Source organism: Chiloscyllium plagiosum, chromosome 24 (assembly GCF_004010195.1).
Source record: "Chiloscyllium plagiosum isolate BGI_BamShark_2017 chromosome 24, ASM401019v2, whole genome shotgun sequence".
In the NCBI taxonomy this organism is placed as follows: Eukaryota; Metazoa; Chordata; class Chondrichthyes; order Orectolobiformes; family Hemiscylliidae; genus Chiloscyllium; species Chiloscyllium plagiosum.
Window position 1 is genome coordinate 5,838,452 of NC_057733.1, and position 14,269 is coordinate 5,852,720.

General features: G+C 44.7%; 1 long non-coding RNA gene across 1 annotated transcript in view; it reads right to left on the minus strand.

Moving 5' to 3' along the window:
* LOC122561912 overlaps positions 1 to 11,620 on the minus strand; it is a 14,623-nt gene extending 3,003 nt beyond the window's left edge. Inside the window, exons 1-2 of the long non-coding RNA XR_006315146.1 lie at positions 11,388 to 11,620; positions 10,926 to 11,044 (exon numbers count right to left, since the gene is read on the minus strand). This is a non-coding gene — a long non-coding RNA (uncharacterized LOC122561912). The remainder of the gene's footprint in view (positions 1 to 10,925; positions 11,045 to 11,387) is intronic.
* Between the last annotated feature and the right edge of the window lie 2,649 nt (positions 11,621 to 14,269).

Here is a 14,269-nt window from a genome sequence, read left to right on the forward strand (position 1 = left end):
CAGGAAGTTGATTGGCATTGATGTGGATAAGAGGAACCTTGTGAATAAGGTCGATGAGTTGAGGCTTCTGAATAACACATGGGAATGTGGTATTATCGGAGAGACCTTGGAGAGATGGTTGAGAGAGGGGCAGGATCGGCAGCCCCATATTCTGTGCCATAGAATCTTTAGACAAGATGAGACGGGTGTAAAAGAGGAGGAGGTGTTGCAATATCAATCAAGGAGTTAATTACTACAATAAGGAGGAATGATATCTGAGAAGGCCTCTCTGTTCAAGCCTTCGGGGTAGAACTTAAAACAGAAACAGTGCAATCACATTGCTGAGAGTGTATTTTAGACCCCAAAATCATTCCAGGAAAGATAGATGGACAGAAATGTAGGTAATGTTCAGAGAGGTGTAAAAATAACAGGGTAATAATGAAAGGGGATTTTATTCAGGCCCGCAACCCTTTCCCCACACAGGGTCTACAGCCCACATTGCTCCAGCCCACACCCTCTTCCCCACACTAGGGCTCAAGCCCACACTGCTCCAGGGTTATACCCCATTCCCCAAACAGGGTCTACAGCCCACACTGCTCCAGGCCCACAGCCCCTTCCCCACACCAGGGCTCCCCAAACAGGGTCTACAGCCCACAATGCTCCATGCCCACAGCCCCTTCCCCACACCAGGGCTCCAGTCCACACTGCTCCAGGTCCACACCCCCTTCCCCACACCGGGGCTCCAGCCCACACTGCTCCAGGGTTACACCCCCTTCCCCACACCAGGTCTACAGCCCACACTGCTCCAGGCCCACACCCCCTTCTGGTGGAGCCCAACATGCTTAGTATGAGCCCAAAGTGTCAGTCCCCCAGTATCTGCAGCAGTGAGAGCACATGCCCGAGATTTAAAAGACCATAAAACATAGGAGCAGAAATTCGGCCATTCAGCCCATCGAGTCTGCTTTACCATTCAATCATGGCTGCTCAGTTTCTCAACCCCATTCTCCTGCTTTCTCCCCATAACCCTTGAACCCTTTGATAATTAAGAACCTATCTATCTCAATCTTAGATATACTCAATGACCTGGTCTCCACAGCCTTCTGTGGGAGAGAGTTCCATGGATTCCCGACTCTCTGGCTGAAGACTTCTCTCCTTATCTCCGTTCTGACAGGTCTTCTCTTTAGTCTAAGGCTGTGCACTCAAGTCCAAGTCTCTCCTGCAAATGGAAACATCCCAGCATCCACTCTGTCCAGACCATTCAATGTTCTGTAAGTTTCAATTCGATCCCCTCTCATCCTTCTAAACTCCATTGAGTGTAGACCCAGAGTCCTCAAACATTCCTCAGATGTTAAGCTTTTCATTCCTGGGGCCATTCTCATGAACCTCCCCTGAACATACTCCAGGGCCAGGACATCCTTTCTGAGACGTGGGGCCCAAAACTGCCCACAAAAATCCAAATGTGGCCAGACCAGAACCTCAGAAGTACAATCCCTGTTTTTGTATTTAAGCCCCCTCGAAATGAATGCCATCACTGCGTTTGCCTTCCTAACTGCTGACTCAACCTGCAAGTCTCCTTTGAGAGAATCCTGGACTAGAACTCCCAAGTCTCTTTGCACTTCTGATTTCTGAATTTTCTCCCCTTTTCGAAAACAGTCCATGTGTCTCTTCTTCTTACCAAAGTGCATGACCTTACACTTTCCCAAGTTGTACTCCATCTGCCACCTCTTTGCCCACTCCCCTAACCTGTCCAAATCCTTCTGCAGCCTTCCCACCTCCTCAATGCTACTGTCCTTCTACCTATCTTTTTATCATCTACAAACTTCATCAGAATGCCCCCAGTTCCTTCATCTAGATCATTAATGTATGATTGAGAAGCTGTGGTCCTAACACGGAGCCTTGTGGAACACCATTTGTCGCTGGCTGCCATTCTGAGAAGGGCCTCTTTATCCCCACTCTCTGCTTTCTGCCAGTCAGCCAAGCTTCTATCCAGGCTAGCACCTTGCCTCTAACATCATGGGCCCTTATCTTACTCAGTAGCTTCCTGTGTGGCACCTTGTCAAAGGCCTTCTTGAAGTCCGGGTAGATAACATCCATTGGCTCTCCTTGGTCTAACCTGCTTGTTATTTCCTCAAAGAAGTCTGGCAGATTTGTCAGGTATGACCTCTCCTTGATGAAACCATGCTGACTTTGCCCTATTTTACCACACACTTCCAAATATTCAGAAATCTCATCCTTCACAATGGATTCCAGGATCTTACCCACAACCGAGGTTCGGCTAATCATTCTATAATTTTCTGTCTTTTGCCTTATTCCCTTTTTAAACAAGGGTGTCACATTAATGATTTTCCAGTCCTCTGGGACCATCTCCAATTCTTGTGATCCTGAAAGATCATCACTAACGCCTCCAGTATCTCTTCACCTATCTCCCTTAGAACTCTGGGGTGTAATCCATCTGGTCCAGGTGATTTATCCATCTTCAGGCCATCCATTTTTTTCTAGCACCTTCTCCTTGGTGATGGCCACCACACTTAGCTCTGCCCCCTCACTCTCTTGAAGTTTTGGGAAATTACTCATGTCTTTTACTGTGAAGACTGAACACGAAGTAATTATTCAGTTCCTCAGAAATTTCCTTGTTCCCTGCCAATATCTCTCAGTGTCATTTTCCAGCGGTCCACTGTCCACTTTAGCCTCTCTTTTGCCCTTTATATATCTAAAGAAACTCTTACAGTCTTTCTTTCTATTTCTGGCTAGCTTACCCTCATATTTAATCTTCTCCCTCCTTATTTTGTTTTTTGTTGCCCTCTGTTTGTCTTTGCCAGCTTCCCAATTCTCTGGTTTCTCACTGCCCTTCACCACATTATATGCTTTCTCTTTTGCCTTTATACTATCCCTGACTGCCCTGGTCAGCCAGGGTTGCCTCATCCTCCCTATACCATGCTTCTTTTCCCTCGGGATGAATCTGTGCCGTGTCTCCTGAATTACGCCCAGAAACTCCTGCCACTGCTGTTCCACTGTCTATCCTGCTCGGCCCCCATCCCCAACCCCAAATCAAGTCAATTCTATGCAGCTCCTCTGTCATGCCTCTGTCGTTGCCTTTATTCATTTATTCAATGGTATTTTATTAAATAGCACTTATTCAACTGTTGCCTTTATTCAATGGACATACTGTTATCTCTGATTCTATATTCTCCCTCTCAAATTGCCTAGTAAATTCAATTGTATAATGATCATTGCCCCCTAACAATTCCTTCACCTTAAGCTGCCTTATCAAGTCTGTCTCATTACACAACACTAAATCCAGTATTGCCTGTTTGCTAGTGGGCTCCACCACACGCTGCTCCAAAAAGCCATCTCATAGACATTCCACAAATTCCTTTTCTTGCAATCCACTACCAACCTGATTTTCCCAATCCACCTACACATTGAATTCCTGCATGATCACTGTAACTTTGCCTTTCTGATACATCTTTTCTATCTCCTGGTGTATCTTGTACCTCACATCCTGACTGCTGTTTGGAGGCCTGTACATAACTCCAACATTTTTTTTTTACCTTTGTGGTTCCTCAGTTCTACCCGCACAGATTCTACACCATCTGACCTTACTTTGTTTCTTACAATTGATTTAATTTCATTTCTTACTAATAAGACAACCAACCTCCACCCACCTGCCTATCTTTTCAATAAGATGTATATCCTTGAATATTCAGCTCCCGATCCTGATCCCCTTGTAGCCATGTCTCCGTGATGCCCACCACATCATACCTACCCATTTCAATCAGCGCCACAAGCTCCTTTACCTTATTCCTTATACTACAATCATTCAGATATAACTCCTTCAGTCCTGTATTGACTGTTCCTCTCCTGATGGTCATTTGTTAGCACCATGTGCTTGAAGTTTGATGGCTAACCCTTTCCATACACTCTGTCCCATTCGCATCTTTGCTGGAGATTTTAGTAACCTCTTCTGAGTTTCTGAACTCTTACCGCTTCCTTTAATTTAGTTAAATATCACACAACACCAGGTTATAGTCCAACAGGTTTAATTGGAAGCACTAGCTTTCGGAGCGACGCTCCTTCATCAGGTGATTGACAATCACCTGATGAAGGAGCGTCGCTCCGAAAGCTAGTGTGCTTCCAATTAAACCTGTTGGACTATAACCTGGTGTTGTGTGGTTTTTAACTTTGTACACCCCAGTCCAACACCGGCATCTCTGAATCCTTTAATTTAGGTTTTCTAATTTACCCTATAACTGAACCCTCCCCCATATTTAGTTTAAAGCCCTGTCTACAAACCTAGTTATGTGATCCGCTAGATCTCTAGTCCCAGCACAGTTCAGGTGAAGACCGTCCCATCGGAACAGGTCCCTCCTTCTCCAGTGCTGGTCCTCTGACTTCAAACCCATTTTGCCCACACCAATCTTTGAGCCGCACATTTATCGGTTAATGTTGTTGACCCTGTGCCAATGAGCTTGTGTTATAGGGTACTAATCCAGAGTTTATTAACTGTTTGGTTCTGCTTTTTAATTTAGCTCCTAGCTGATCATGCTCCCTTAGCAGAGCCTCTGCCTCAGTTTTATCTACGTCATTCATACCTACATGGACCACAACCACTGGATCTTTACCCTCCCACCCCAAGTTCCTCTGCAGATGTGATATCCCGAATCCGAGCACCAGGCAGGCAACACATCTTTCAGGACTCTCAATCCTGCTCACAGAGAACAGTGTATATGCCTCTAACTGTGCAATCCCTAATTACAACAACATGTCTCTTCTCTCCCTCCACTTGAATGGCTCCCTGCACCACAGTCCCGTTATTAGTTGGCTCATCCTCCCTGCAGCCCGCATTCCTGCCCACACTTTTGCACCTTTTGGACATGGACAGGGACTGAGGCTCCTGCAGCTCTACGTCCTGGTTCCCTCTACCTGCCTCCCTCACAGCCACACCCTCCTGTCCCTGACCACTAGCTGAATTCGAGTTAGTTAGCCCGAGGGCTGAGACTCCCTCCTGAGCGCGGCTCAAAATGGAGGAGACTGAGCCTTGAGGAAGACTGTTGAACTTTCACCTTTATTCCTTTTTTTTGAATTAAAACAAGGAAGGACTGTAATATTAACTTTCAACTTTATTTCTTTATGTTTCTACTAATATCTCGCAATGATAATGCTTTACTTTTAACTTTATTTCTCATGTTATTATTTATACCTTCGTACCTAAGGTAGTGCCATATGTGGTGATATTATGCACTTTTCGCTGTCCTCCCGTATTTCTATACTCGAGTATACACAGAGTCATAGAGTCACAGAGACTTTGTCTATTAATCCTATCCATGTCCCTCATGATTTTATAACATCTATGAGGTCACCCCTCAGCCTCTGATGCTCTTGGGAAAATAGCCCCACCCTGTTCAGCCTCTCTCTATAGCTCAAACCCTCCAACCCTGGCAACATCCTCATAAATCTTTTCCGAACCCTTTCAAGTTTCATGACATCCTTCCTTTAGCGGGAGACCAGAACTGATTGCAGTATTTTAGAAGTGGCCTCGCCAATGTCCCGTACAGCTGCAACACGACCTCCTAACTCTGAGACTCAATGCACTGAACAATAAAGGCAACTACACCAAATATCTTCTTCATGATTCTGTCTACCTGTGAATCCATGTCCAGAGTTTTTTAACCCACTGCATGAAAATTCTTACAAGTGAGGGGCCAATGTTGGACCAAACCTTAGGCAACAAAGCTGTCCGAGTGAGAGATGTGGCGGTGGGACAGCAACTCAGTAATAGTGACCATAACTCAGGAACATTTGAGGTCGACATCAAAATAGACAAAGTTAGACCCAGAAATAAAAGTTTTGAATTGGAGAAGGCCAATATTAGTATGATAAGACAGGATGTGGCAAGGTAGACTGGGAGCAGTGACTTGGAGGACCAGTGGGAGTCTTTCAAAAATAAAATATCAAGAACACATGTTCCCGTATTGGTGAAGAGTGGAACCAAAAATTCCAATGAACTCTGGACATCAAGGAATGTACAGGAATGGATAAGGAACAACAGTAAAGCTTGTGGTAGATACTGAGGACTCAAAACAGCAGAAGCCCCAAAAGATTATAGAAAGTGCAGTGGGTTACTTAATGTCGAATTGGGAACGTAGAGAAAGCATGGGAAAACACAGGTGAGTAAAATGAAGAAAAAAAAATCAAAGGCATTTTAAGGTATAAATGGGGTAAGAGGATAATTAGGTGAAGAGTGGGAATGGAAGACTGTGAATAGAGCCAAAAGACCTTGGTGAGGCTTTAAGTGAGGTATTTCCATTTGTATTCATGATACAGAAGATAAATGTAAGTTTAGAAATCAGAGGGTGGTGATATACTTGAATAAATTGCATCACGAAGGAGGTCTTATTAGGTTTGAAATTGGATAAGTTTCCAGGCGTAGATGAAGTGTTTCCCAAGATGCTCTGGGAGGCAAGGATGGAGATTACAGGGGCTCGGACATTAATCTTTCAATCCTCGTGGGACAAATAAGAAGAAATTATAGGGATCGAGAACAAGGGGCTCAGATTTAAGGTAAGAGGCAGGAGGTGAGAGGAGGTTCAAGTAGAAATGACCAGGGGATGGAAAGAATCTGTTTAAAATGACAACAGAGGCAGGAACCATTGCAACCTTTATGCAAGATGTAAATGTTGTCTTGTAGTACCATAGAATTTGCAAGCTACTGAAGCAAGCATATGTACATTTTCATAATCTTTGAACACAGTTGGAATGTTGCATGCAATTCCTTCCTATTGGAAAAATGTTGTGAAACTTGAAAAGGTTCAGAAAAGATTTACAAGGACGTTACAGAGGTTGGAGGATTTGAGCTATAGGGAGGAATTGAACAGGCTGGGGCTGTTTTCCCTGGAGGTTTACAAATCATGAGGGGCATGGATAGAATGAATAGACAAAGTCTTTCCCCTGGGGTGGGGGAGACCAGAACTAGAGGGCATAGGTTTAGGGTGAGAGGGGAAAGATATAAAAGAGACATAAGAGGCAACCTTTTCACGTAGAGGGTGGTACGTGTATGGACTGAGCTGCCAGAGGAAGTGGTGGAGGCCGGTACAATTACAACATTTATAAGGCATCTGGATAGGTATATGAATAGGAAGGGTTTGGAAGGATATGGGCCAGATGCTGGCAAGTGGGACTAGATTAGGTTAGGATATCTGGTCAGCATGGACGGGTTGGATCAAACGGTCTGTTTCCATGCTGTACATCTCTATGACTCTACGACTCCTACTTACTAGTCATTAAAATTTGGGAAAACAAATGCTCTTTCTCATTATGTTAATGTCTTTACATCAACTATGTCCACTGGGTTTCCAATTGTAAGTGATCTGACTAGCAGCTTAACCTTTTGTATAACCAGATCCTGTGACAAATCTGCAATAGGATGGTGCAGCTTATGGGAATGAGGTTTATACATAGCATCGCATCTCATCTTTCAACTGTGCAGGGCTGCAAGAGGTGCCTGACATTTCTACAGCTGAGAAATGTCTGCAAAGTTAGAGAAGGGAGGAAAGGTTGTTTCAATCACTCATCAGTGTGCAAAGGCAACCTTGGAAGCTTTTACATCTGCTGAAGAAATGGTTTCTCGGGTGATTGATAACAGCCTCCTATTTTGTGAGAAGATATTGGTAATATATGAATTTAGGAGAAAGTGAGGTCTGCAGATGCTGGAGCTCAGAGTCGAGAGTGTGTTGCTGGAAAAGTACAGCAGGTCAGGCAGCATCCAAGGAGCAGGAAAATCGATGTTTCGGGCAAGAGACCTTAATCAGGAATGAGGGTTCAGGGTTCCTGATGAAGGGCTTAGGCTCTAAACGTCGACTCTCCTGCTCCTCGGATGCTGCCTGGCCTGCTGTGCTTTTCCAGCACTACACTCTTCAATATATGAATCTATACGTGTATCTTCAATCAAATGACTTGGTTGACTGATTAATCAGATGGTGCTGAGATAAGTTTTTAACATCTTCATTCACAATATATGGATGTTAATGATAAGGCGAACATTTATTGCCCCTTTAGTTTCTCATGAGAAGGTGAAGCTAAGGATGAGCTTCCAGTTGAGAGGGCAACTAAAGATTTATAACATCGCTGTGGGCCTAGAGTAACATTAAAGCCTGATCAGAGTGGTGCTAGACAAGCACAGCAGGTCAGGCAGCATCCGAGGAGCAGGAAAATTGACATTTGGGCAAAAGCCCTTCATCAAGAATTCCTGATGAGGGGCTTTTGCCCAAAACACCAATTTTCCTGCTCCTTGGATGCTGCCTGACCTGCTGTGCTTTTCCAGCAGCACACTAATCTTGACTCTAACCTCCAGCATCTGCAGTACCCACTTCCACCTTAAGGCCTGATCAGGCAAGGATTCGCTTCTCTAAAGGATCGCATTTAGTTGAAGTCACATTCTGTACCTGTCATGGCGGAGCGCAACTTCATGCCTCAGGATATTTTTAAAATTCACTCGTGGGACATGGACGTCTCTGGCTGGCCGGCATACATAACCTGTCCCGACTGCCCTTGAACTGAGTGCCATTTCAGAGGAAAGGAGAGACATTGCTGTGGGTCTGGAGTCACATATAAACATTCATCACCAAAGCTCTCAGTGGGCAATGGATTACAATGGGCAAAAAAAAACCAGAAAGGTTCCCCATCATCGTTAAGGGCAACTAGGGGTGGGCAATAAATACAGCCTCACTAACATTGCATAAAAAAAACATTTTTAAACAGAATGAAAGGAGGGATTGAGCTGTGTCTTGTAGGATCAGGCAACAATTCTATGTTTTACTACCTGCTACTTACTGTCTAACTTACATTGCCATCTCTGTCTCTGTGCTCACTTCTTTAGGCAGGACTCCCCTGCCCCAGACCCTTCTGCATTCCACTGATCCCCTCACCCACCTCCAGTGTTCACCCTCCACGAGGACCCTTTCCTCTGGCCTCTTACCTGCCCTTGATCTCTTCAGTGAAAACAGCCGCCATGATATTGGACATATCAGTTTCTCTGCTCTTCTCCCTCACTCTAAGCTTCTGTCCCCTTCAGAAATTACCACGCTTCGCTCTCTCAGGTCCGACCCTTCCTTAGTTATTGAATCCACTGACAAAGGTGGTGCTGTTGTAGTCTGGCGCTCTGATCTTTACCTTGCGGAGACACAGCACCAGCTCTTAGACACTTTTACCCACTGCCTCCGATCATGATCCCACATCCCAATGTCAAACCATTGTTGCCAGGACTGCCACTGCTCTCATTACCTCTGGAGATCATCCCCTCACTGCGTCTAACCTAATAATCTCCCAACCTCAGACAGCCAGCTTCTACCTCCTTCCCAAAATCCACAAACCAGTGGTAGGCCCATTGTATCAGCCTGGTCCTGCCCCACCGAGCTCATTTCCTCCAACCTTGACCCCATCCTCTTTCCATTTGTCCAGACCCTGCCCACCTACAACCATGATTCCTCTGATGCTCTCCACCATATTGACAATTTCCAGTTCCCTGTCCCTAACTGCCTCCATGGATGTCCAATCCCTCTATGACCCCATTCCCCACCCGATGGTCTGAGAGCTCATGGCTTCATTCTCGACCAGAGGCCTGAACAATCCCCATCCACCACTACTCTCCTCCGCCTGGCTGAACCTGTTCTCTCACTGAACAATTTCTCCTTTAATTCATCTCACTTCTGCCAAGTGAAAGAGTGGCTATGGGCACCCACATGGGTCCCAGTTATGCCCTACCTCTTTATGGGGAATGTGGAACAATCCTTGTTCCAGTCTTACACTGGCTCCCTCCAACAACTCTTTTCTCAGTACATCAAAGTCTGCTTCGGTGCTATTTCATGCTCCCACCAGGACCTTGAAAAATTTGTTCATTTGCCTCCAATTTCCAACCCTCTATAACTTTCACATTGTTCGTTTCTGACACTTCCCTTCCTCTGCTCGACCTCTCTGACTCCATTTCGGGGAATAAACTGTCCACAGCCATCCAATACAAAGTCACGGACCCCTTGATCACCGACACCTGCCCTTTCCCTTCCTCCCTGCTCACCATCCAAGGGCCGAAACAGTCTTTCCAGGTGAAGCAGCATTTCACCTCTACCTCCTCCAGGCTTGTGCTTTGTATTCGCTGCACCCAATGTGGCCTACTCCACATTGGAGAAACCAAACGCAGACTGGGTGACCGCTTTGCAGGACATCTCCGATCCGTGATTACGGGTGACCCTGACCTTCCCTTAGACGTCCATTTTCACACAGCGTCCTGCTCGCATGCCCACTTGTCTGTCCATGCCACGCTGCAATGCTTCAGCGAGTCATAGTGAACACTAGAGAAGCAAATCTCATCTTCAGACTCGGTACTTCACAACATTCTGGGCTCAATATTGAGTTTAACACCTTCAAATAGTGAACCACTCCCAATTCTTCCCTTTTTCTTTTAGCTTTGCTTGTTACATTCTCTGTCACCATGTCCTCTCTCCCCTCCCCACACTCCAGACTGACTCTGCTTTCCAGTCTAGAGACAAAAAGACTGCAGATGCTGGAATCTAAGGTAGACAGGCAAGATGCTGGAAGAACATAGCAAGCCAGGCAGCATCAGGAGGTAGAATAGTCAACGTTTTTGGTATAACCCTTCTTCATTAGACATTCCATTGTTCTGCCATTCTCACATCTCTACCATTTAATCTGAAATATCAGCATCCTTTCTCCCTCAGCAGCCCAACCTCGGCCCTCCCACTGCTCCACACTTCACTTCAGCTCTGACGAAGAGTCATTTAGACTCACACCATTAACTTGGTCTCTCTCCATGGCCACTGCTGTGATCTCCTGCATTTTTTTTCTTTTCACTTTAGATTCCAGCATCTGCAGTAATTTGCTCTTACATGTTGCCTTTTGGTTTTATTTTCTGTAGACACAGAAACATAACCTACCCACATATACTGACTTTGTGTTCTCGAACTCGACAGTCCAGCCAGACACCACAACAGGAGCTACTTCCTTGATGCTCTCTGGATTCGGCCTTTTGGCTATTTTTCACAATTCGAACCATCTGGGACATGACAAATGTATGAAAATAATTAAATGTCATGAAAATCAACCAGAGCTGAAACTTGATGACAAAAATCTCTTCCTGGTCCTCCTTTGTGGAGAAAAGAAACTGAATGTTTTGTCCTGACTGGAGTTCTAGGTGAAGTGATTTGAATCACTGAGTAGAGCTAAACAGCCAGACACAGTAACAGATTGAATTTCCTTGCAGCCAATGAAGGCTGAGACTGTTCTTTCTATTCATGGATAGAAGTCATGGTGTGATGTTTCACTAAGGACCTTGCTGTCATCTTCAGGTAAAGATTTTTGGATTTGATCTATGTAAATATCATGGTAGTATGACTCACATTCCTCCCACTGTAATGTCTTCCCCTCCAGCTCCTGTAATCTCACCGAAGGAGACTCAGAGATGTACACTGTCAGCCATGTACTTTGCTGTTGTCTAAGTCCTCGAAGTGTAGTCCTTCACAAGGTAACAGAGCATTGCCCGAGGAATGGATAAGGATTCGCAGCTCGCGAGTAAACACATTGCCTCTGCCACATTCTGTCAATTTACTTACATGAGCCAAAGTGTTTGGCTGAAAGAGAAATTTCATTTAATTGTTCCACAGCCTTCATATTCACTGCACACGGTGAATTGATTCTTCTCGATGTCATTGTCTCTCTCTCTCTCTCTCTGTTTCTCATTGCCTCAGCACAATTTAATTGCTGACCAGTCTAATAATAATAATAATAATGAAAATGACATTTTCACTGAGTTGCTGAATGCCACTACAATTTAAAATTGGCTAATTCACACTCATTCAACACTGGATTACCCCAGGTGCAAATCAGCAACATTGTAGAAGCATAGATTCCCTACAGTGCAGATAGAGGCCATTTGGCCCATTCAGTCTGCATCAATCCTCTGAAAAGCATCCCACCCAGACCCACACCCCCCTACATTTACCTTAGCAAACTCATCCAGCCTGCACATCCCTGAACACTACGGGCAACTTAGCATGGCCAATTCACCTAACTCGCGCATCTTTGGACTGTGGGAGGAAACTGGAGCACCCGGAGGAAACCCACACAGACACTGGAGGGATGTGAAAACTCTACACAGCCAGTCTCCCGAGGGTGGAATCGAATCCAGCGTCCTGACACTGTGAGCCACCATATTTGAAAAAGAAGGCTTTTTCATGTACACATTCAGCTCAGAATGAATTTTGCTTTTGGAGTCATTTACAGGATATCGATATTGCGAGCTCGCTCAGCATTTGTTGCCCTTGAGAAGATGTTAGTGAGCTGCCTTGTTGGAATACTGCAATCTGTGGCCTGGTTGGAGGGGAGTAGGTGTGTGAGAGATGAAATGAGTATGGCTATAGTTAAGGATGGAGTTCCAGAATTTTGAACTTAGCGACACATTGCCCTCCATTTGCCAGAACTTTGGATATTTATGTAACCCAACTATATTCCTTTGTAGTTTCTTTAAGTCCTGTTCACAATTTTCTCATTCTCAACATATTAGCAGCACATTAGTTACTTGCAACACTCCATTTCTTTGGCTTCATATCCAGTTTGCTCTCAATATGGAGAGAATTAACAAAATCATTTGCCTCTGAAAAAGGGTTTTAAACAGTTCTCCCAATGCTGGCCATGACAGGGGTCAGTGGGAATAAGGGAAACTGCAGGAAATTTGCAAGGAAACAATCTCTGCACAGACAGTCATTAAAACGGGACACCGTCCGAGTATATAGGAGCTACACAGAAGGGAATACTCAGAGATCAAGCACACAGGAACTCCACTGCAGATCAAAGGAATTCATTAATTCTGTAATCTGACTGAACATACATTACCAGCCAGGGAGAACAGTGTCTGTGAGCTTTAATTCCCCTATTCTGTAATTTAAAGCTATTTTAACATTGCATTGAAATAGAATAAAATGAGCAATTCTGATAAACAATAAATTAAGGAAATGGCAGAGGTCCCCAAAATGGCCTTAGGACTTTCAGAAAGTTTCGTTGATTAATTGTTGATAATGCTGTCAAGGAAATGGCATTAAGGCAGATGAGAGGAGATGAGAGGCAGGTAGGCTCTATCCTGATGGAGTTGCGGAGAAGGGCCACGGGACTGAAGGAGCTCCTTCAGTTCCTCCACTCCCAAATGTGACCAGTATAAGCCAAACTCGCTGAAAGTTTCTGAAATCGCAATGGAATGATTGTGCAGACCACTTCGATGAAATAATCCCACTCGCTGTTTTGCTGTAGTTTTACAGCATTCTATTAAAGCAGTTTGGTGGCCCAGTTACAAAAAACATGGTGTAAGTTCAGACCTGGTGGAACAAATAAATAATCAGTTGGAATTGCGTTCAATCACCTGCCCAACCCAACACACACCAGAGCTGTTCATTGTTGTCAGCAATCATTCGCCAACAAATATGGCTGTCCACCTTGGAAATTCCATGTTACTAGTCATGGGTTCTGTGGGTCCTTAGATGGTCAATGAGCCTGCAGTGAGAGCCACACATCTTTGCCCAGAGGCCCACTGAAGATGTTACCTAGTGTGGTGACAAAACATCTGGAAATGAACCTTTCAGCTCAGCGAGCAAACCTACAGCCAGAACCTCAACCTGAGCTACAAATCTTCTCAAAACTAGCCACACATCGGCTGGGTGTTTCCGGGAGGTGGAATTGGTCCTTGACCTTGAGGTCATTGGCATTCCATCTCTGGTTCGCCTTCCATCATCCATCTTGCCAATAGATGTTCTTGAAGAACTGTGTCCCTCCCTACAGGAGCGTCCTCCAAGTCAGTTCGATGTTGTATTTCCAGAGGGAAACCTTCAGGGAATCCCTGAAACGCTTTCTTTATTCGAATCCCTCCTTTGAACTGGGTGAAGAAGACTCGAGCTGTTTATAAATAAAAGGCAAACCAAAGAAAATTACAACATGATTATCCTAAAGATCTCATTATCAAAAGCACCTGTGTGTATTTAAATTGAAACTGCTCAGAACCAATTAAGACACAAAAACAAATTGCAAATACTGGAATCCAAGGTAAACAAGCAGGAGGCTGGAAGAACACAGCAAGCCAGGCAGCATCAGGAGCTGGAGAAGACAATGTTTCGGGTATAACCCTTCTTCGGGACCCTGAAAAAGTTTACACCTGAAACATTGACTTTTTCTCCTCCTGCTGCTGCCATAACCAAATTAAGAAACAAAGATATTTGGGGTATATGCAGAAGCATTT